This window comes from Rhinatrema bivittatum, chromosome 6 (assembly GCF_901001135.1).
Source record: "Rhinatrema bivittatum chromosome 6, aRhiBiv1.1, whole genome shotgun sequence".
Classification (NCBI taxonomy): domain Eukaryota; kingdom Metazoa; phylum Chordata; class Amphibia; order Gymnophiona; family Rhinatrematidae; genus Rhinatrema; species Rhinatrema bivittatum.
This window is the reverse complement of record NC_042620.1, coordinates 312,316,223-312,339,460: the sequence shown is the minus strand read 5'-3', so window position 1 is coordinate 312,339,460 and position 23,238 is coordinate 312,316,223. Positions and strand designations below refer to the sequence as shown.

Genomic DNA, 23,238 nt, shown 5'->3' with positions numbered 1-23,238 from the left:
GGATTTCCCTGCACCCCTTGGGTGAAAACCTGCTCATTGAGAGACGCCTGGCGTGGAACTGAACCTGTGAAGGCTTTCCAGCTCCGTGTGCACTTTCACACAGGATATGGTAAACCCTCTATATTGGTCTTTTTGTGCCCAGCCAGGTTTCAGCTCTGTAATCCTGTCCCCTGTCTGGCTAATTGCAGCACTCCCTCTGTCTATATTTCTCTCGGCTTTCCTCTTTCCTTTGTTCTTTGTTTTATTTTGTTCCATATGGTTTTCTTCCCTTTGCATTGCTATTTTTGACTTTTTTTTCCCCCTTCCTTCTCCCTGCACCCTGTCACTCCCTCTGCTTTTGGCTAGGATCCCAGATTCAGGGTTTGACATACAGAAGCTGCCTTGTGCAGCCCTCGCTCTCTGGCTCTCAGCCTGTGCCCAGCAGTTTAGAGTCTGTGCAGTGGGGCTGGGCTTCTAGGATCCAGGCCACTTTTGTGACTCAGAGGAGTGGAAGAGCTGCAGAGACTGGAGGGGGGGACTGCCTGGGGACTTTTGTGTGATGCTGAAGCTGCGGAGACAGTGGGCACAGAGTGTGCGTGAAGCTCAGGAGCTGCGGAGACACTGGGACTACCCAGGCAAGCTTTGTGTGCGAGGTTGAGCAGCTTGTAGAGGCAGTGGGACTGCCCGGGCACTGTGGTTACAGTCATTTTTGCCTGTGCTTTGCGGTGGTTGCTTGTCTTCCTTGCTGCATGTCCCAGTGCATAATGCTGACAATCTGACCCAAAAGTGCTGTGGTCTGCCCACAACCTCTGTTGGGTATTTCTAGCATCCTGTAATCTCTGGCTCTCAAGTTTTGAGAAGATCTGAATCTCGCTGCATGATCTGACATGTCTGACTGCCTGCTGCAGAGAGAGAGTCCCTTCTGAAAGCTAACGGACGGACGACTGAGGTAAGGTCTCCTTTCTGTGTTACCCTGTAGGGTGCTGCTCCTCCATCTGTAGTGCTGTCTGCTTTGCTTGTCACCTTCCCTGAGATACGGGGTTCAGGATACAATTATTAGGTCCCATCACTCGGGGAAAGAATTCTGCTTTATATTTTGGTTACTGTGAATTCTGACTTGAGTCGCTGAAAGTAAAAATAACCTTTTATGAAACAGTTGCTTTTCCCCCGGAGGAGGATACAAAGCATGTTCCATGTCTCTGCAGAGGCAGTTACAGAATTACACTGTGGCATTAAGTAGCTGGCTGAGTAACTCTTTGTAAAGTAACAAATCCCAAGTATTTGCCTGTATCTGCCTTGCCTGATAGCTCCAGTCTGTGCGACGGAGAAGGCTCCAGATGTGCTCTCAATTCAGGTAGCCTTGGGCTACATCTCTTTATACTGTACCTCTATGAAAGGCAGCCAGAAAACTGGGGTGCTAAGTGCTGAGGAAATGCACGCTGCGGAACCCAAGGGCGGCGAATGGTGTACGTCTAGGTTTTTACACGCTGATGGCCGATTCTACGCCTCTGCTCTCCAGTTCTGCCCGCGTAGCCGCGTGATGGCTTCAGTGGTCCTGATGCTGATGCCGATAACCGAATGCTAAGCCCCCCCGTGCAGGTGGCAGGCCTCTTATTTACCACCTCAGTCAGGGTGCAGGCTGACACCTCTTGCCATCGTAGTTAGCGGTGAGGCTGGGAAAAGCTGCCTTGGAAAAACCTGAGCGCCAGCCGCGGTGTCACAATTTTTATAACTTTAAAAGTTTTTTTTTTCCTCTTCTCGTATGTATGTGTGTGTGCCTTTTTTGTTTTACCTTTCTTTACCCTGCCTCCTTCCAGCCCCTCCCCCTTCTCCTTTCCATCGGTGGTCATTGGCAGGAGGTCTGGTAGGTCTTTTTGTACAGATTTCCACCCTCTCCATGTGTGCTGTCAGCTCAGCTGGAACCAGTACTGGGATCTGCTGCCTTGAGCTTTCGTGCACAACTACCCGGGGAACTTTCCCCCACTTGTATATCTCGCCCCCAGATCCTCGCCATACTTAAGTCTGGTCATCGCAGCGACAGACCTCGGCTGGGGCCTTCCGGAAACCCGCAATCATGGCCTCTGAATCCGGCCGCTCGGTATTGCCTGTAAGCGATGACAGTGATGCGCCCCGCCTCCTGTGGGGTGGTGAACACTGCCTCCACAATCAGTCCAGTGGAGTGGTTGACCCATAGACCACCTGCATGGCACTAGCACTTGCCCCTGGGCCGGACCTCCCTGCACCATTTTGCTAGCCTTGGTCCGGACCCTGCCTTTATCCTTTCAGAGCTACAGCCTCCGAACAGGACCCAGTATTTTAGGGCTCTAGGGAAGTGTAATGGGGTGCTTTACGCCTTCCGGGCAGAGCTGTCTGTTCTCAGGATTTCCAGACTGCTGTGACTTTGCCAGGCCCTTAACAGCACATTAGCGTGGTTATTTTTAAATCTGATTTCCAAACGGCTGGAGGCCCAGCCTACAGAAATCTGCCAGTTCTAAAAGCCGGCTGGATTTCATGGAGTTGCATCATGAAACACAGGACCCCATTTTTCCCTGATCTTCTTCCTTCAAGGCCAGGCTTTCTCTTAAGTCCTTTTCAGAGTTTGTACTGTAGTGCTGAAGCAAGCCTTGACGACCTAAATGCCTAGGGTTGGGGATAGTGTGGATATGACATGAGGCTGTGAGCTGCTCTGGATCCTTTTTGGAGAAGGGCGATAGAAAAAAAGGGAAATGCAATGTAAATAAGGCACACGAGAAAAGCTTCGGAAAGGACGTTGCAGAACAAGTTTTTGTTTTATGATCTGTATTGCTGTTACCCACCCAGAACTGTGGGTGGAGCAGGATCAAAATTTAATAAATAATGCAGTCATGGCATGAGATTTGGGAGAGGGGGGGGGGGGGCAGAAAAGCTGGTAGACAGGGGGGACGTTAAGGAAGGAAATCTTCAAGGAAAGAATAGTGGGTGAATGAGGCCGTCTCCCAGTGAAGGTGCTAAATGCAAAAACACTTGATTAGAATTGAAAGCCCAGGGGTGTCTAATTTTGGTCCTCGAGGGCCACAAATTGGTCTGGCTAACCCTAATGAATATGCATGCAATATATTTGCATACAGCTGAGACATGTGCATGCAAATCTCTCTCTTGTGTACTCATTAGTAGGGATATCCTGAAAACCCAACGGGTTCGTGGCCCTTGAGGACTGGCGTTGCTCCCCTGTGCACTACACGGTGAACAGAAGCCCTTTTCAGGCTGGCAATGGCTAGATAAGTGTAATTGTGATTTGTGCTAGGATTAGGCTCTGTAAACCCCATTACATGTCTGTCCTTTATCCTGACAACTGGCTGGAGCTCTAGCCCAGTCCAAGCTGCTCAGCATTTAGTCTGACTCTCTCTCTCTCTCTAGCAGTCCCCTTGAGACTGCATGAAAGTTTAACACTAGAGGAAGAGCTTGTTTGGAGGACTGAGCCAGCATCAGCAGAGACGAGAGAGAAATTCCTTCTATTTAGGGAAATTAAGTAATTTTGTGGTTGCGTGAGAACAAGTGACTTGTGTGTGTGACTATTGAGATAAGAGCATGTGGGAGTGAGTGTGCCAGCTGCTGTACTGCCAGCTTCTTTATTTCAGCATACCCAAACCAACGGAGTGCTGGCACACGCCTGCTGTCGAGGGGATGGGGGGGTGGAGTCTGCAGACAAAGCGCTGGACTATCCTGCTGTTTCTCCCCGCCCAGCCCTAACGGGTGGTTCTGCAGAGAGCAAGAGAGGACTGGCTATCTCCAGAGGGTGAATGAGGTCTGCATTGACAAACTCCTGCTATTTGGTGTGGGTGGGAGGAGAGGGATCTGCAGACAGTATGGTGGCACACGTCTGCTGCCCCAGGGGGTGGGTAGGGGTGCACAGACAGTACTTGGCATGCTTTTCTGCCCTCAGAGTGCTGGCACGCGCTCTCAACCTCTGTCAATGGCAATAGGTGGGTAGGGGTGGAAGGAAGCAGGCAGGTTGTGCAGATTAGAGATGTGCATCGGGTGTCCGATCATTTTCGCTTTCGGGTTCGTGTGGCCATGGGAAAATCTTGCTTTCCCGTGGATCGGCTAACAAAAAAACCATTAATTTTTGTTACTTTTTGTTATTTTTGTTAGCGCGCACTAAGCCGAAAAACAATTTTTTAAACGAAAATTCAGGGAAAATGCAATCGTCTGATCGGTTTCCCGATCCATGACGATTTAGGAAATATCGTACGAATTTCCTAATCAAAAAACGATTGCACATCCCTAGTGCAGATGTCAGACTTGCCTACTGCCTCCTAGGCAGGGTGACGACGGACTCTGTAGACAACTTCAGGTGCCTCCCCAGGGGTGAGCAGAGTCTGTAGATGGTGCACTGATGCCTCGTCTTGTCCTGGGGCACAGCAGGAGCAACGTCTTAATATGAGAGCCAAATATAAGAGAAGGAAGGATCAAAGCAGAATGCCAAAACTGTAGGAAGACCTGGGAGAGAAAGCAAGGTCCAATACTTATTGGGGGTCAAATCAATCTTATGAATGCCATAAGGGGCTCCATTTTTCTTTTGGGCGGGGACTTCCAGCCCACCTTTCCAAATATTGAAGTGCACCACCAATGGCGTCATGTGAGGCCCTTAGGACTTCGATAGAGCAACAGGTAAGTATTGTAAATAAGGAAATAATGTGGCGCAGGCATTTTTTAAATAAATGCTCAAAGTGGCTGCAGCATATTTAGAATTTGGGTGCAACGAGTCCCTACTTTAAGGAGCTTCCAACCTGAGTGGGTACCTAAGGCAACGGGAAACGAAATGGCTTGCCCAAGGTCAGAAAGAGTCGGTAAGGGCACTGGGATTGGAAACCCTGTCTCTTTTTTTCTCAGCCTTAATCTGGGGCTTTGGCATGAGGAGTGTCCTGAGAGACTCTCTTCTTAGGAGTCTGGAAAATCAGGAAGGAATAAAACTAGGGCTGGCTCGGAGGACCTGGGCCAGATCTTTTGGGTGTCGGGGGAAGATAGGGAGGGAGCTTGCACAGCCCCTGGGTGGGATTTCTAGTCGTTGTCCAGTGCTTATGATTGCAGGGTTCCTGAAAGAGCACCGGTATGCTGCCCATGGCCAAGGAGTGTCACCAAGTTGTCTATCCTAAAGTAAATTAGGAGGGGAGAAATCCCCAGATGAGTGAAGGCTCCTGGCGCTCTAGTACAGGGCTTCTGTGGGGGATGGGTTTTGATGGCTCAGGTCCTATAAAATGACAATCTCCTCTTAAGCTTAATGGGTGCTGAGCTGTGATTCCCAATTCAGGTTCCACTGTTCTTATAGGTATAACAGGATCTCTCATTGTATATGCAAAGAGATAAAGGAACATTGTAGCCAGGTGAACACAGCTGGCTGAACTGCTCTGGGTGCAGAAGAGTGGTTGATGGTGCCAATGCATGCTGTTTTAAAAATTTGCAGGGAATAAATGTTCTCTGAGATCAAACAAGTTCTCATGCTGTCTGACTCTTCCACCCCCTTTTTGGATAGAGGACTGCTGCAGTTTTACTGTTGGGTACTTCCTTCCTTCCTGGTTTATTCCCATCTCTTCTCTGAGCTCCTTGAAAAAGAGGTAGGGTCCTTAGCTGTGTCACGAGAGGGGGCTTCCTGCGAGCAGGCTGACAGTGATTATTCCACTGCCCTCCCATCAAGTGGAGAGTGGACAGAAGCAGGGCCGCCCTGTACTGGGGGTCCCCGAGAGAGACACTGAGGCCGTCACCGACCAAGCTCGGGCTTGCACAGAAAGTTTCTCGGAGACCCTGCTTGAGCTTTTGGGCTCTGTTCCAGACCTTATTGAAGTGTCCTCTGAGGATTGGCAGGAAGTCTCCTGTTTTGCTCTGTAATATTTGCTGAAATGAATAGAGCAGGGAAAGGAGGAGGGAGGCCCTGGTTTGAAATAAAAGAACAATAAACAGAATCTTGTCGTGAGAAAGAAATGATGCCCTTGCTGCCGTTGCTGATAGAGGTCTATAAACGTTAATCCGTTGTTTACTCTTTCAAAAAAAAAAAAGTACAAAGACCAGGGGACACACAACGAAGTTACTAAGTAATGCATTTAAAACTAATAAGAGAAAATATTTTTTTTACTCAACGCATAATTAAGCTCTGGAATTCGTTACCAGAGAATGTGGTGAAAGTTATTAGTGTAGCTGCATTTAAAAAAAGTTTTGGACAAGTACCTGGAGGAAAAGTCCATTAACCATTATTAAGGTGGAGTTGCGGAAATCCACTGCTTAACTCTCTCTGGAATAAGCAACATGGAATCTATCTGCCACTTGGGATCGTGCCAGGTACTTGTGACCTGGGTTGGCCACTGTTGGAAACAGGATACCGGACTCGATGGACCCTTGGTCTGACCCAGAATGACCTTGGTCTTAGGTTCTTATGACATTTTTAAGGAAATGTTCTCTCCAAATGCATTTCTTGCATAATTTAATTTTAAAATTTCAGAATAAAACTTCTAATACTGATCTCTTGTTCTCCAGAACAGAGCTGCCAGATACTAACACAATTGTTTTTAGTGATGGAAAGCAAGCCAAAGAACCAGTGATGTCATCCGCCGTTTGCCCAGAAAAACAGCAAACTCCCTTTTTTGATGAAATGTGCAAACTACCGTTTGGATCATGGAAGCTGGGGCATGGCTGTGATGTGGAGTGAGGCAGGGCATGGGAATATATAGCAAGGAGCGAGCTTGGGAAGGGTTGTGCGTGTTTGATGTGGCATAAGGCGAGTTAGGAGATGTCTGATGTGGCGGGAGGTGGGGCACGGGAGCAAATGACAGGAGGTGTAAGACAGGAAGGAGTCCCTTGAGTCTCCTGTGTTCCTTAAAGTATTCTGCTAAGAGCAGCTTTTAATCTAGACCATGGGGGAAAGCTGCTCAGGAACATGTGGTTCGTTGGGAAATATCTTCAAAGGGCACTGGCATAACAGGGAAACCAGAATTATCCCGATAAAAGTGTTGGTGATTCCTCAGGTGCAGTTAAATAAAAAGCATAGAGAGAAAGAGGATTCCAAATTACACGTTTCAACTGGTAGGCAGGTTATGAATACAATTAAAAAAAAAAAAAAAAGTCCATAAAAAATGTCATGTTGGCTCAGACCAAGGTCCATTGAGCCCAGCATCCTGTCTTTGACCGTGGCCAGTCTGGATCACAAGTACCTGGCAGATCCCTAATAGATGATCTATTTCTTGTATCTCGCTCCCAGGGAGAAGCGTTGGCTTTCCCAAGTCTACCTGTCTAATAACTGTTTATGGACTCTTTCTCAGGAACTCGTTCAATCCTCTTTTTAAAGTCCGCTATGCTGGTTGCCTTGACCACGTCCTCCAGCAACAGATTCCATCACTTTATAGTGCACTGAGAGGGGGGAAAATACTTTGTTTAAAATCTGCTGATTGCTAGTTTCATGGAGTCCTAGTCTTGTTTTGAAAGGGTAAACAGCTATTCCCTATTTATCTGTTCTATCCCATTTATGATTTTATAAATTTCAATTATATCATCTCTCTTATCCACGCTAAAGAGCCTGAATCTGTTTAGCCTTTCTTCATAAGAGAGCTTTTCCATCCCTTTGTTGTTTTTGTCGCCATTTCTATGTCCGCTATGTCTGTTTTTGAGATGGCGTGAACAGAACTGTACAAATACTCGAGGGGTGGTCACACCATGAATCTATACAAAAGCATTATAATAATCTCAGTTTTATTCTCAATTCCTTTCCAAATAATTCCTAACATTCTATTTGCCTTTTTGACCACTGCCACTCACTGAACCGAAGATTTTAAAGTATTGTCCACAAGGACTCTGAGGTCCTTTTTCCTGGGTGGTGACTCCTAACATGGAGTTGGACTTATTTTTCCCTATGTGCATGATGTTTCATTTGTCCAATTTAAACTGCATCTGCCATTTAGAAGCTCAGTCTCCTAGTCTCTCAAAATCCTTCTGCAGTTCTTAACAATTTGCTGCTGTTTTTAACAACTCAAAACAATTTTTTTTTTTTGTCATCTTCAAATTTGGTCACCTCACTGGTTCCTTTCTCCAGTTCATCTATGAATATGCTAAATAGCACAAGTCCCAAATACAGACCCCTGGAGCACTCCACAAATGACCTTTCTCCATTCAGAAAACTACCATGTATCCTTATCCTATGTTTCCTATCTTTTTATCCAGTTACCAGTCCACAATAGGACACTGTTTTCAATCCCATGACTTCCCAATTTTCTGAGGAGTCCCTCATGAAGGACTTTGACAGATGCCTTCTGAAAATCCAAATACGTTATATCAATCAGCTCACCTTTGTCCACATATTTATACTCTCAAAAAAATCCAATAAATTGGTAAGGCAAGACTTCCCTTTGCAAAACCCATGTTGACTCTCCATGTCTATATATGTGGTCACTAATTTTGTTTTGAAGAATAGCTTTGTCCATTTTGCCTGGCATAGACATCAAGCTCACCAGTCTATAGTTTTCCAGATCACCCCTGGAACCCTCTTTAAAAATTAGCATCATGTTGACCATCATCCAGTCTTCTGGTACCATAGCTGTTTTAAATGATAGGTTGCAAATCACCAGAAACAGGTCTGCAATTTCATTTTTTAATTCTGTTAGGATAGTATTCACTCCAGAATTCTTTCTCCTAGGACAAGCAGGATGGTAGTCCTCACATGTGGGTGACATCATCTGATAGAGCCCGTCACAGAAAACTATCTGCGCTTCCACGTAAGGTCCCCCTTCAGTCTCTTCTTTTCTGCAGTGCAGTAGCCTCGGGGTGGTGGAGTTTCAACTCCTTGAAATTGTTTTCAAACTTTTTCGGGGGGTTTTCTGCGCCGGGTCCCCCTTCGCGTTTGGTTCCTCCATTTGGTCGGTACCCTTGTTTTGCCTTCATTCTTAGCATTCGATTCCCGACTTCTGCATCTTGGTGCCCATCATTCATTGACCATACGCCGGCCTCTTTTTCAATGGTGTCGTCCAGTTTTCGACGGTGCCCCCAGTGCCCGAGGACCATATCCATCACGGATCCACATGAGGTGTGTATCCTCTGCCTGGAGGCCTCGCTGGACGTCCAGGGGTGTCATTTGTGTGACCAAATGACCCCCAAAGGGTGTCAGACATGCCTGGAAAAAATGCAGAAGCTCTTTGGATCTCCTAAACCCTTGACATAGGCTTCGGTTTCCTCGACACCCAAGAACTGTGGGGAACCGCCCCCTTCTCTTCCTCTGATGGTCCCACTATCCAGTACCCCTAAGGATTGGGGAAAGAGGGCTTGATCCTCTGTGGTCTTTTCCCTCCTGCTAACCTCGGGGTCTTCTTCATCCTCGGCACCGGGGAAAGACCGAGCCGAGCACCAGAAATCCAGAAAGCATCAACACCAGTCACCGTCTTGCCATGGTTCCGGTTCTGGAGAGGCATCGGCGGCTGCCGAGCCACCATCAAAGCGGCTCCAGCCACCAGAGGCCCCATCCTTCGGTGCCACGGTAGCCCAAGGCGTTCCCCACCGGCAAAAGTGCTGGGCGCCGTGCCTCCTCATGATCCCTCAGAGGATGTGCCTGCGATGCCTCGTCCCCCTCCATCAGTCCTAATCACCCAGGATTTTCAGGTGTGTTGTGGGACCGCAGGTAGCGGACCCATCTCTGGTGGAACGTGTGCCCTCGGGCGACGACGCAGTTGTAGAGGAGCTCCAGCAAGTGTCGCAGCAGGTGAGAGGCGTCAGAGTGTAGGCTGATGAGATGGACCTTGACCACCACCGCACCTGTACGCAGCAGAAGAGATCCAAACAACGCAATGTTGGTCTCATGAGTGGTCTTCAGTCTACTCCAAGCCCTTTCGGACCTGCCACACGGAGCAGCAACTGCGACATGGAGAATGGTGGTCGAAGGATGAAGACATCAAAACGAAGACAGAGACTTGAGGAAGGGGAAGATGAGGAGTTCACGAAGAGACGAAGACTCAAGTTGATTGAAGTTCGACTGATACTTAGGTTTACTGATAGAGTTGAGATGCAGACTCGAGGAAGGTGAGAGCATCATGAAGAGTTAGAAGATCCGCAAACTGGGATAGGTACTACCACATCACACGCCCTACACAGCCCGACATGGCTGGTCGCGGACCATGCTTGTGGTTCCCCACACAGGACATATCGATGGCTCCAATGAAGCCTGGGCCAAGGCGAGCCTTGCATGGCCAATGAAGACTAGGCAAGGGGAAGCAGAGTTACAGGTTAGAACAGAGTCCAATCTTTAAGGTAGCAGTGACAAAATCCGGTAGGGGTTTGGGAAGGTCTCAGGGCCAGGGACTCATAGGCCTGAGGATAAAAGCTTCTACGAGGATGAAATGACTCAGAGCGAGGACAATAAAAACCCAGGCGTCTGAGGCTACGTTGCCACGGAGAAGGTCTGAATTGATTGAAGATCAAGATGAAAGTGGACGAAGACATCAGATAATGGAGAAACGTCCAGACAATCTGAAGATGAAGATGTCTGAGGTAGAAGACTAAACTGAGAGACCATGGACGAAGAAGACAAACATGGAATTCCAACGAAGAACACAAGCCTTGAGAAGCTGGATGGAAGAGAAGTCCTAAGGAGGACTGGCTCCTTGCGAAGGCAAGGAAAGAATGAAAGCTGGGCCTTTTTATAGGCAGGAGAGGTGACTCCCACGATGTCAGAAGTGGACCTCCTCCCTCGCTGTTCCTTTAAATATAGAGAGAAGAGCCAGCCTCTCCCCCTAGGAAGGAAGCAGGAAGTGCAGGACCACGGACAGTGGCCCTGCTGCATGCTGGAGACTGCAGGAGAGAAGCTGGAGGAAGAATTAGGCCTCACAGCAGGCCCCCATGACACGGGCGGCTTCCTGCCGCTGAGGAGGGACCAAAGGCGGCTCCATGCCACAGGCGAGCCCGGGGCTTCAGGCCCTCCTTCCCCGGAGGGCTTCAGGTAAGGTTGATGGCCTCCGGGCCACATAGAGACATTGTAGGTGGCCTCCTGGCCGCATGAGAAGTGAGCATGCGGCTCCTGCCACGAAGGAAGCTTATCGGCGGCCTCCAGGCCGCTAGGGAAGTAGAAGCGTGGCCTTTGCCGCGCAGAATGCATTGGCGGTATACAGACCGCGCCGGGAGTCACAACATGGCTCCAGCCACGAGGAAAGCTTGTCGGCAGCCTCCAGGCTGTAGATGACGGCAAAAAAGTTGGAGGGGCTGCCCAGGAGGGCAGAATCGTAACAAGGAGGAGCTGGACTGCAGGATGCAGTTGGCAGTGCTCAAAGCGCTACAGAGCATTGAGCTGCCGACACCTGAGCCTCTGCCATCAATGCTTGCACCCCTGCTGGAGTGTCTGGACGTCCTTCTTGGCACCCTACTGATGCAACCGGTGCCCAAAAGGCCTTCGATGCCTTCTTGGCCACAGACGCCCTCCACTGGAGCGATCCCAATTCCCGGGTTCTCCTAGGTGGATGAGGCCTCTGGGACCGGGCACCCTTGCCCGCAGTTCCCTGGGCTACCACCGGTTCCCCCCAACATACTGCAGCCGATGCCCCCCTCGATGCCGCCGGTGCCCTTGGGGCCCAGGCCCACTGCCCCTTCTGGCTGCTGGCCTCTGTGTCTGGGCCCCAGCAAGGAGGAGGGTCCTTATGACCCGTGGGGTGATGACTCCTCTGACTCGTCCTCAGAGTTCTTTGACGACCCCCCTCAGTGCCTTCCTCTCCAGAGGAACGGTGTCTATCTCCGCCTGAAGACCTGTCGTTTGCCAGTTTCGTAAGGGCTATGGCAGAGGCCATCCCCTTCCAACTCCTGTTGGAGGAGAATCCCTGTCATAAGAATCTGGAGGTCCTCCCAAGGAGACTGTGGCAGTGCCGATCCATGACATCTTTAAGGAGCTCCTTCGTATGTGGGAACACCCAGTGTCGGTGTCCCCAGTTAACAGGAAGGCCGATGCAACTTATCTGGTGCAACAGGCTGTGGGTTTTGAATGATGGCACCTCGACCACCAGTCGGCGGTTGTGGAGTCCACGCTTAAAAAGGCCAGAAGTTCCCGGACACACGCTTCTGTCCCTCCAGGGCACAAACACAGGGAGTTCGATGGCATAGGAAGAAAAATGTTACAGGGGGCTATGCTGGTTGCTGCATTGTGGCCTACCAGCTATACATGGCCCCAATACAACCACAATCTGTGGAAATGGGTTCAAAACTTTGCGGAAGTCCTCCCCCAGCAACAGCAGGAGCCTCTTCCAGCCATTGCACGCTGGACCTTGAGGCGGGTATAAAATGATAAATAAAATGAGAATATTAGAAAAAATAACTAAAATGAATGGCTGCAAAGGTTAAAAGTTTGTATTTTGCTTGGATGCTATTTAAAAACACCCTCTTGGAAGTTCTGACTAAATATATTCTATGCATTAAAAAAAAAAAGAAATTAGACAAAACGTCTGCCAGCATGGTTAAATGGTGAAGTGAAAGAGCCTATTAAAGACAAAAGAACATCTTTCAAAAACTGGAAGGTGAAGCAAAATGAGGAAAATAGGAAAAAGCATAGGCAATTTAGATGTAAAGCATTAAAAGGCAGGCCAAATGAGAATATAAGAAGCTTCCCAGACAGGTAAAAACTCAAAATATTTTTCAAGCATATTTGAAGCAAGAAGCCTTTGAGGGACTTGCATGGTCCACTAGATGAATGAGGGGTAAAAAGAGTGTTTAGGGAAGGCAAAGCCATAATAGGAAAACTAAATTAATTCTTTGCTTTGATCTTTACTCAGAGTATTGTGGAAACTGATAGTAAAAACACTTCTTGCAGGTGATGTTTCAGAAGAACCAAATCAATTCACAGTGAACCGTGATTTACTGTAAAAGAGTAACAACTCTCTGGGACCAGATGGTAAACACCCAAAATTCTGAAAGAACTCAAAAATAAAATTGCAGAATTATTAGTAATCTCTAACTTCTTATTCAAATCAACTTAGAGGGTGGGCAATATTAATACCCATTTTCAAAAAGGGCTCCAGGGTTTATTCAGCAAACTATAGACGAGTGAGTCAAAAGTTGGTGTTGAGCAGAATGAGAGAAGCTAGTCTGAAAGACAAAATGACTGGCCATCTGGATATCCACAGACTAATGGGACAGAGTCAAAGGGAAATCTTGCCTAACAAATCTGTTAGATGTGAGTCAGTTAGGGTGAGTTGGTTGATTGTAGTGTATCTGCGTTTTCAGAAGGCATTTCATAAAATTTCTTATGAGACTCCTCTAGAAACTGAAAAGTCGTGAGATAGGAGGCAATATCTTATTTGGCTTGGTAACTGGATAAAAGATAGGAAGCTAAATAGTAAAGGGTACAGGGATCTGTACGGGAACTGACACTTTTTAACATATTTAAAAGTGATCTGGAAAAGGGAGTGATGAGTGAGATAAAATTCACAGATGCTCCACAATTATTCAAGGTCATTAGATCACAATTCAATTGTGAGGAATTGTAAGTAGACCTTGGGAGGCTTGGCAGCTAAATAGCAGATGAAATTTAATATGGACAGTGCAAAATGCCAGCCACCAGGGTTATTACTGAGGCAAGAGTAAGAGATCACATCACACTAATTGTGTTTGGTCTCCACTGACTACCTCTCAGTTGGCATGTGAAGTTATAAAACCATTAATGGCCGAGTTCCAAAATGTTTAAACTGTGTATTAAAGATCTGTCATCTGCAACATTTGTTAGCTTTCCATTTTAGAATTTATTAGATGTTCTGTCAGTAAAACAAGTTAGATTAGTCAAATCTCAAGACTGATTATTTTCAGTGGCTGGTCCTTGCCTTTGGCGTGCTCTCCCTGAGGAGCTGAAATCTGAAATGTCGACTCTTTGAGTTAGGAAATTTCTAAAGGCACATACATCTGCTCTCACGGGCTTTTGATGACTTTATCAATTAATATGTACAAATAATTTTGCGGTTTTTATGAAAATCCATTCAGTTGAGCTAGGAACTTGGCTGATTTACATATTGTAATGCTGATTTTATATTGATGTCAGGTAAATGCTGTCAGGTGCTGTTTTAATGTTTTGCTGTTTGTATAGGTTTTGATTGTCATACATTTAAGAACATAAGAAATTGCCATACTTGCGTCAGACCAAGGGTCCATCAAGCCTAGCAACCTGTTTCCATCAGTGGCCAATTGAGGTTTACAAGTACCTGGCAAGTACCCAAATAATTAAGTAGATCTCATGCTATGAATGCCAATAATAGCAGTGGCTTTTCCCTCAGTCAGCTTGATTAATAGCAGTTAATGGACTTCTCCAAGAACTTATCCAAACCTTTTTTTAATCCCAGCTGCACTAACTGCACTAACCACATCCCCTGGCAACAAATTCCAGAGCTTAATTGTGCGTTGAGTAAAAAAGAAATTTCTCTCCAATTAGTTTTAAATGTGCTACATGCTAACTTCATGGAATGTCCCCTAGTCCTTCTATTATCCAAAAGAGTAAATAACCAATTCACATTTACCCATTCTAGGCCTCTCATGATTTTAAAGACCTCTATCATATCCCCCTCGGCTGTCTCTTCTCCAAGCTGAACAGCCCTAACCTTGTTTATGGACGTTATATTGTTTATTCCCTAGAATTGATGATAGAGTATAAGGTTTTCTAAAATTTTATAACATTTTCGAAAGTAGAACTGCCACCTATTGCAATACATAGTTAATTTATGAGTAGGATAAAAAGGGAAATATGTTCCATGTAAACCGCCATCCCGGCGATAGTTATCTCTGTTATCTGTGAACCGGAGTGATATGTATATTATACAGGAACTTCCGGTATATAAAAACAAAAAATAAATAAATAAATAAATAAATATAATCTATATTGCAATAATATCATAAGATAATCTAAAGGCCATAAATGGAGGGGCTGAAAACATAGGATTTGCAATATTCAAAGCTTTATATTGGATTAACTCTGTCATATATGAACATACCCAGACAACTAAAAGCTCTACTCTGGGCTAGTCTTCATCAAGAAACTTTTCTCATTTCATAGGGTCAAAAAACCCAGCTTGTTCCCTTAGGAGTAGATTTTTAAAAAATGCGCAATCGCGTACTTTTGTTCGCACACCAGGAGCAAACAAAAGTACGCTGGATTTTATAAGATACGCGCGTAGCCGCGTGTATCTTATAAAATCCTGGATCGGCGCGCGCAAGGCTGCCGATTTTGGGCAGCCGGCGTGCGCCGAGCCGCGCAGCCTGCCTCCGTTCCCTCGGAGGCCGCTCCGAAATCGGAGCGGCCTCCGAGGGAACTTTCTTTTGCCCGCCCCTCACCTTCCCCTCCCTTCCCCTACCTAACCCACCCCCCCGGCCCTATCTAAACCCCCCCAACCTTTATCCGTGGATTTACGCCTCCCGGAGGGAGACGTAAATCCACGCGCGCCAGCGGGCTGCTGGCACGCCGAGACTCGACCCGGGGGCGGTTCCGGAGGGCACGGCCACGCCCCCGGGCCCGCCCCAGAACGCCGCATCCCGCCCCCAAGCGCAGCGTCGATCGGCCCTGCCCCCAACATGCCCCCCAAAAAACCCCGGGACTTACGCGAGTCCCGGGGCTCTGTGCGCGCCGGCGGCCTATGGAAAATAGGCGCACTGGCGCGCAAGGCCCTGCAGTCCTGTAGTTGTATACTAACGGGCATATTTTAAAAGCCCTGCTCACGTAAATCCGCCCGTTAGTATACAACTACAGGACTGCAGGGAAATGTAAGAAAAAGAGATGCCCCCAAAGCCAAAACTTGGGATTTGAACTAAAAAAAAATAAAATAATAAATTAAAAAAAAATATATATATATATATTTCCTCTGCAAGTGTATGTGCTTGGAAAGATCTGGAAAAACACTCGCTTTCCCTCCTAAGAAGGAAAGAAATCTATTTCTGAAAAAAAAATAATTTCAAAACCAAATCCCAATCCATTTCCAAAGCGGAGGTTACTGTCAGAGTAACCCTAGCCACAGTTTCTTCTTGAGGATTTTCTAATAATGCTGATACATCTGGTCTATCAGAAGAAACCAGTAAATCAACACCATAGACTGTAAGGTTTTAAGTTAGCAAATAGTGATGCCTATAGGGAAGAAACATCCAAGCTATTGGTACATAATATTGAGTTCTGTATTAGGCCTCACCACCCAGGAAAATGGAGCCACTATGGGCCATGCTTTGAAAATCCTCAGCCCAGTGTGTGGCGGTGGTCAAGAAGGTTAGGTATTATTAGGGAAGGAATGGAAAATAAAACAGAGGATATCATCATACCTCTGTTTCAATCCATCATGTGAGCACACCTCGAGTAATGTGTGCACTTCTGGTCATACCATCGCAAAAAAAATATAGCGGAATTAGGAAAGGGCAACCAAAATGCTAAAGGGGATGGAATGGCTCCCCTATGAGGAGATGCAAAGCTGATGAGTGCGCTTCAGCCTGGAGAAGAGACAGCTGAGGGGAGATATAATAGAGATCTATAGAATCATGAGTTGACTCAAATGAGTAAATAGGAAATGTTTGTCCTTTCCGATAGTACAAGATCTCAGGGACACTCCACGAAGAGCAGCAGTTGCTACCATAAGAAACCTGCTGGGCAGTCTGGATGGACTATTTGGTCTTTTTTGACCGTCATTACTCTCTTACTATTATAGCTTGCACATTTAAAAAGAATTGGAAAAAATAGTTTCTGAGGAGAATTTGGGGCTATAGGATGTGGTTAAAGGAGTTAGCATAGCAGGGCTTAAAAAAGGTTTAGATGAGTTCCTGGAAGAAAAATCCATTAACCATTTTTAGCCATGTAGACTTGAGAAAGCCACTGCTCATCTCTGGCTATGAGCAAGAAGGATTGGATCTTTGCTTGAGATCCTGCCAGGTACTTGTGGCCTGCGTTGGCCACTGGCAGAGACAGGATGCTGGACTTGATCGACCTTTGGCCTGACCCAGTAAGACATTTCTTATGTTAGTATGGTCCTATTTCTTTCCTTTTAACCCTGGAGTGTATGGCTTTTATGCTGAGATGTGAAGGGCTCCTGAGGTCTAAGGGAAAGGTAATGCCGCTGTTGTGATTTTGCTGTAACAAACTTGGACTCTGCAGTCCATAGACTTAGTTGTTGTAAAAATTGCCCAAGTTGTAGGCAGTATGGCAAAACTGTGAAAGTATCCTGCTGTTGTACGTCCGGGTCTGTGTGAGATACCCGGCACTGAATTAACCAGAAATCACATGGCTGAACGTGAACCGGGATAAATTTACTTTAAAATGAAGGGGGTCAGCTTTTGCTCAGAGATCTGGGTTTGATTCCTGGATCGGGTCGTGGGTTTGGGCTGGAGCTTACAGATCTTAGGGGTGGGTGAGGGAGTCCCAGTCGTTGAGCAGTGACAACATCCAGTGGCTGGGGTGCCTAGCATCTGGCTGAGGATTGTCGCTGAAATGATTGGCAGGGGATCTAGCACAGGAGTAAATGAAGGCTCATGGTGCCAGATCCCAACCCTGGTTCTGATTTGGGCCAGAAGTCCAAATGAGCAGGAGGAAACTGCCAACTCCAAAATTAAAAATGCAGGGGTGCCTTTTTAACGAAATGGGTTTAATAACTATACTGAAGAATGATGGAGTTAGTCTTATCTGAGGCCCACATGAAAGGACAAAGGAATGCATGAAGCATGGGTCTAGAACCTCAAGGAATGTGCAACATGAGAGACAAATGGCTTCCTCCAGTATAAAAGCTGTTGCTGTGTTATACAGAGGACAGAAAATGCCTTTATTTTGCAGTAACTGTAGCCAAAGCATCTTTCAATGATAGCATGAAAAGAGGTGTTAGTGAAGAGCAGACGCTATATAAAAGGAACAATAATTGGGTTTGTATGCAAGCAGGAGGGTCACCGGACTAAGACCCCAAGGTGTTGAGGTCCTCTGACAACCAACTGCTCCCAATAAAGAATGTATGTTTACAACATCACTGGAAAAAAGCAGAACCATGAGGGAATTGTGGAAAAGAGCAAAAGCTACTGTGAAGCTGGTGGAAAATAGCCAGCCTCCGAAATGGCATGACAACCGTGATAAACACACTGCCCTGGTAATGCACGAAATGTAATTTGCATCGACCGCATCTGTCATTCAAACATGGTAAATGTACCCCTGGGAATAGTTGGTGCTGTTATTTCCAAGTGCTTTTCAAGCTTATGTGGTGGTCTGTCATCTCCAGGATGGCAAGAGGACAGCATTTTATTTCAGTGTCGGGCAATATGACTTGATTTATACTGAGGCGCGGGGAAGAGGGCAAGGCGAAGCAGAGTCTGGTGCGACGTCCAGTTTTTTTTTGTGGTAACCTGACCTGTGTTTGTCTGCCTTTCTCAGGAAGGGGCAATCATTGTGGAGATGGTTCAACATTAGATAATTAAATGGAAAGGAATAGTCGACACTTACCTGACCAAGGCCCCAAACTGCAGCTTGGTAAAATTCTGCAGGGCTGTGACTAACTCCTGAACTTCCAGGTCTATGGCGGTAACACCAAACATATATTATCGCGAAAATATCTTGAATAAAGTTTAATAACTTTTTTTTTTTTTTTTTACTCCGGTTCATTTATTTTCTTTCACTGTTTTCTTTCTCCTTTTTTTTGTTTGTCTGTACATATAGGTCTTGTCCCTGTTTAATCTGGTCTTTCAGTTTTTAAAATGTTTACTCTTTTATGTACCAACTTATACTGCTGAGATGTGGGCACACTTACACACACTCACACGCTTCCCTATTGCTCCCCCATGACTGCTTCATTCCCAGCGTTTCTCCTTTCCTATGCACCCCCCCCCCCCCCCCCCCCCCCCAGCACCCTGTGGCCCTCCGAGCTCCTCTGAAAAATTCTGCCAGCGCTGTGATTCCGAACTGCCGAACGCCCTCTAGCATGTCCACCCCCAGGGTTACAGAAACGGCAGTGATGGTGAAAGGATGTGTGGCAGCTCTGAGAGGGGTGGGAACTGCTGCCGGTAACAAACTCTGTGCTGGAGAGCTGGAGCCCTGCTGTAAGTGACCTGTTCTCCCCCCCCTACCCCGGCTGTGATAGCCAACTGATGGGCTGAGGGCCATCCCCAGTTTAAGGAAGAGATCCCTATGCTTGGTGGTTCTACCGCCTTGCTACACCCAGGGCTTTCCTTCATACTCTGGCCAGATTTCCCACATGAATGTTCTCCAGCTCCAAAGGACCGAGAGAGTGATGAATCTTTTCCTTCTTTGATTTGTTTTCTGTTTATTTTTTTTCAAAGTCTGTTTCCATGTGGATAATTGTATCCATCACATAGTCATTTCCCTTCCAGTGTGTTAGATTTTCCCATATTTGTGTCTCTTTCTTTTTTTTTTTTTTCCTCTCTTCCCTCCCTCTCTAAATCTGAAATGAATCACCCAGTTGGTAGGAGGATACCAGCGGGTTTGAGACCTGCCTCTCCCATGAACATCCCAAAGCCTGATCTGTGAGGGACCGACCACTCCTTGCTGTAACTCGAGTCAAGCCCACAATATAATCAATGAAGGCCGATTTTAAGTTTTTTGCTCAATTGAATCTTTGAGACGAAAATTTCTGCTGATGTAGTTTTCTGAGAATTGTGCTTTCTTGCCCTAGAGTTTTTCTCAGAAAGTTTCGACTGATGGACAACCGCTCTCCCTCCCGTCCTCTGTTGTCCTTTTACTTAGAAAAGATACCTGATAATTACTGGTTCCCAGTCCACAAGCAGACATAAATCATCCATAACGTGTGGATGACATCTAATGGCAGCGACATAGACCCAGCTATCGGAGCTCAGCAAAAGTGTTATTCATCGTGTGTGGGAGCTCCTGCGTATGCACACTGCCTCATCAGCCCCTCAGTCTTCCTTCATCTCAGCTACTGCATGGACGGAGTCCCAGTCTGTCTTTTTAAGATTTTGTTGGGCCAATCTTTTGGCCTAATTCTACCTTATTGTGTCTTTTTTTTTTTGTTTGTTTGTTTTTTGCCACTGCCTTGACAGCCCCTCAACAAAAAGAAAGAAGAACGGAAAAGCCCAAGGCTAAAAAGATTGTGGTCAGCGATTCCAAGGCCTGCGTCTGTGGGCACCAGATGGCCATTACCTCTACCCATGCAGTTTGCTTTCACTTCCTGGGCCTGGATCTTGATGCCTCCAACTGCTACAGTTGTGGTAGGATGTACCCGGGGGTGCGGCAGTACTGCATATGGGGACATAAGGACCCTGTAGAAGGTGCCATTGGGCCCGCAGCCAGACTGCAAGGTAGAGCAACAGAGCCACCATTCTTCTTGGTGCAAGGCATCGATGGACTCACAATGCAGGAAGCTGAGGCAGAGAATTCTTCTCCCCCCCCCCCCCCCCCAACCCCAGTCTTTCCCACAAATCTGGGAAAGCTCCCCTCCCCTTTGTGGCCGGTTCCCATATCCTTCACAGGTGATGAGTTGTGCAGCACAGAAGATTAAGGCTCCAATGGAACAGAACTGTCCTTGACCCCAAAGCGGAAGTCACCTCCTCGGATAATCCTACTGGCACCAGTCTGACCATGACAAATGCTGAATCTATATTTCATCCATTTGTCAATTCAGTCACCAGTTCCCTGGGAATGCCTCAGGCTCTTATCACACAAAAGGGAGGCAGGCTGATCCATCTGATCCTGCCATCTTTGGCCCTTGCAGTGTGGATGTTGAATGTGCAGTAGTCCACTCCTTGCTCCTTCCAAGAGAAGTGGAGGATATTCTGATTTCTGTGTGTGAAAGTCCAGCTAGCTGGACCCCTTCTCCTGTGGCCTGAGAGTCTTGTTTCAGTACCTCTGATTCTCATCTTCGGGCCTTAGCACCTCTTCAGTTAAAGCTCACCTTGGTGATATTGTAGCTTATCGCCAGCAAGTGGGAGGGACTCCGATCTCTCGCCACTTTAGTTTCATGAAACGACTGTGGCATTCCAGATCTCCAGTCAGTAAACCTCCAGTGCCTGGGGACCTCTGTGTCCTCCCTGTGCAACTCATGAAATCTCCTTTCAAACCTCTTGAGCTGGTGGACTTGAGGTTTCTTACTTGGAAAGTATTGTTGCTCGTGGTCATCACTTCGGCATGAAGGGTAAGTAAACTACAGGCTTTGGTTTCATATTCACCATACCTGTAATTTTTTCACAATAAAGTGGCTTTTACAGACTCGCCCCAAGTTCCTTCCGAAAGTGATGTCTGCTTTCCACATTAATCAAGTTACTGTGCTACCCACATTTTTTCCAAGACCTCATGTACATAAAGGAGAATGGGCTTCTTTACTTCTTGGACTACAAGAGAGCCCTTGTACATTATGTAAAGAAGATTCTACCTAACTGTCAAGCTTCTTACTGTTCATGTCCTTTGATCCTAACAGATTGGGAGTGGCAATTGCCAAACAAATTCCGTCCAATTGGCTACTACTGTTACATGCTGGCAGGCTTACAGATTCCATACTTTGTCAATGCTCACCAGGTGAAAGCCACAGCAACGTCAATGGAAACGGCCCTGAGAAGAGCCACTGAAGACATTTGCAAAGCTGCTACTTGGTCATCTGTTCACACCTCCATATCCCACTACTGCCTAGACAACTTGTTCCAAGATGTCAGTAATTTTGGACAAGCGGTTCTGAGCAACCTGGTCATGCAGTAGTTCACTCTCCACTTGATGGGACTGGGTTGTCTTTAAGTAAGTGCTTCCTCAATGCAATCCTCAGCTTGGTACTCCTCATGCGTAATGGCTAATTCATCCCTGCTTGTTGATGGAGAAAACAGGTTTGCTGTAGACAGTAGGATGAATTAATCATTCTTAATACCTGTCCACCTCCTTGGTGAGTTGACTACCTCATTGAAGCTTAAGCTCTGGAAAAGACTGAGGGGCTCATAAGGCAGCTTGTGCATGCGTGCATGCTCAGTAAAGTCTTCACTGAGTTCTAGGTTCGTGCCGGCGCTGTTGGATGACAACACCCATGCGTAATGGTTAATTCATCCTGCTGTCTGTGAATAATCCTGTTTACAGGTAAGCAAACTTGTCTGCATTGGGAACTAATAGCTAATGACTTAATTAGCTTTGTATTTCCATGCGAGGGCTCAGACCAATGTATGCAGTTTTTGGTAGAGATGTGCATTTGTGCATCCATTCATTTCATTCATTTGGGCACCTAGCACGTATCTAACGAACGGATGAATGGACGCACAACAAATGGTGTGCGCCTATGTGGACGCACAATAGAGGGATGTGCATAACATTTGATTTGTGCATCCAGTCATCCATTTTTTATATATGCGCATATACATGAAACTAATGGCCGTCAAAAAAACTGAGTGCACATCCCTAGTTTTTGGTCAGTTTTCTGACCAAAGTAGAATTATTAAACTTCCTGATAAACTGCCTCCCCCCCCCCACCCTCAAAAAATAAGTCCACGTATGGTGCATTTCCTAAAGTGCTCCCAGACCTAGCTTAGCTTCTGGGTTTGAGCTCTGTTAGCTACTGCTAGAATGTGCTGTGCTTCCAGCCTAACTTGCTACCTTTAGGAGCAGGGGTAGGTTGTGAAATGTAGACCTTGGACTCCTACATTCACTAAGCCTGTCTTTTATTTTTCCTTTCAAATTAATGATCCTGTAAGAAACATAAAAATTGAATATGACAGCAGATAAGGATCGTTAGGCCCATCTAGTCTGTCCAATTTCATTCCTGGTGCAATTCATTAGATCTCAGTTCATCTCTGGCTTTCCCTTCACTTCTTCACAACTAGGGATCTTCTGTGATTATCTCCTGCATTTTTTTCTCCACTGGCAGGACACTACCTGCATCTCCCAGAATTATTTTCTGAAGTTGCACCTGAGTCTGTCCCTCTTGAAGCCTCGAACTGTTATAGAGCATTTTTTTTTCCTTTAGAAAATGGTTTCCTTCTTGTATTTATGCAAGTATTTTATACTTTTGATGTATTTGAATTTATCTGTATTATCTTGCCCGTCTCATCTCGGTCTTTAGAATATATATCTATAGGTCCTTATTCTCAAGTCATATGACTTTTGCTATAGACCTTTCACTATTTTGGTAAGCTGGAGACTGTCCAGAGAAAGGCTATCTATCTATATATATATATATATATATATATATATATATATATATATATATATATATATATATATATATATATATATATTCAAAGCCGTAGCTTCAAGAATTGGATATAGGTGCGCGTCCACCAATGACTTGTACAGAGGTATTATCACTCCCTTTTTATGCTGGTTCTGCGCTTCCTATG

General features: G+C 46.3%; 1 protein-coding gene across 2 annotated transcripts in view; it reads left to right on the top strand.

Moving 5' to 3' along the window:
• SHROOM4 (shroom family member 4) overlaps positions 1-23,238 on the top strand; it is a 318,353-nt gene that overhangs the window by 103,029 nt on the left and 192,086 nt on the right. Inside the window, exon 1 of one of the 2 annotated variants that reach the window (XM_029607490.1) lies at positions 469-928. The exons of the other annotated variant lie outside the window; for it this stretch is intronic. The gene's annotated coding sequence lies outside the window, so the exon portion shown is untranslated. Of the gene's footprint in view, positions 1-468; positions 929-23,238 lie in introns of those variants that run through there. 2 annotated transcript variants of the gene reach the window in all.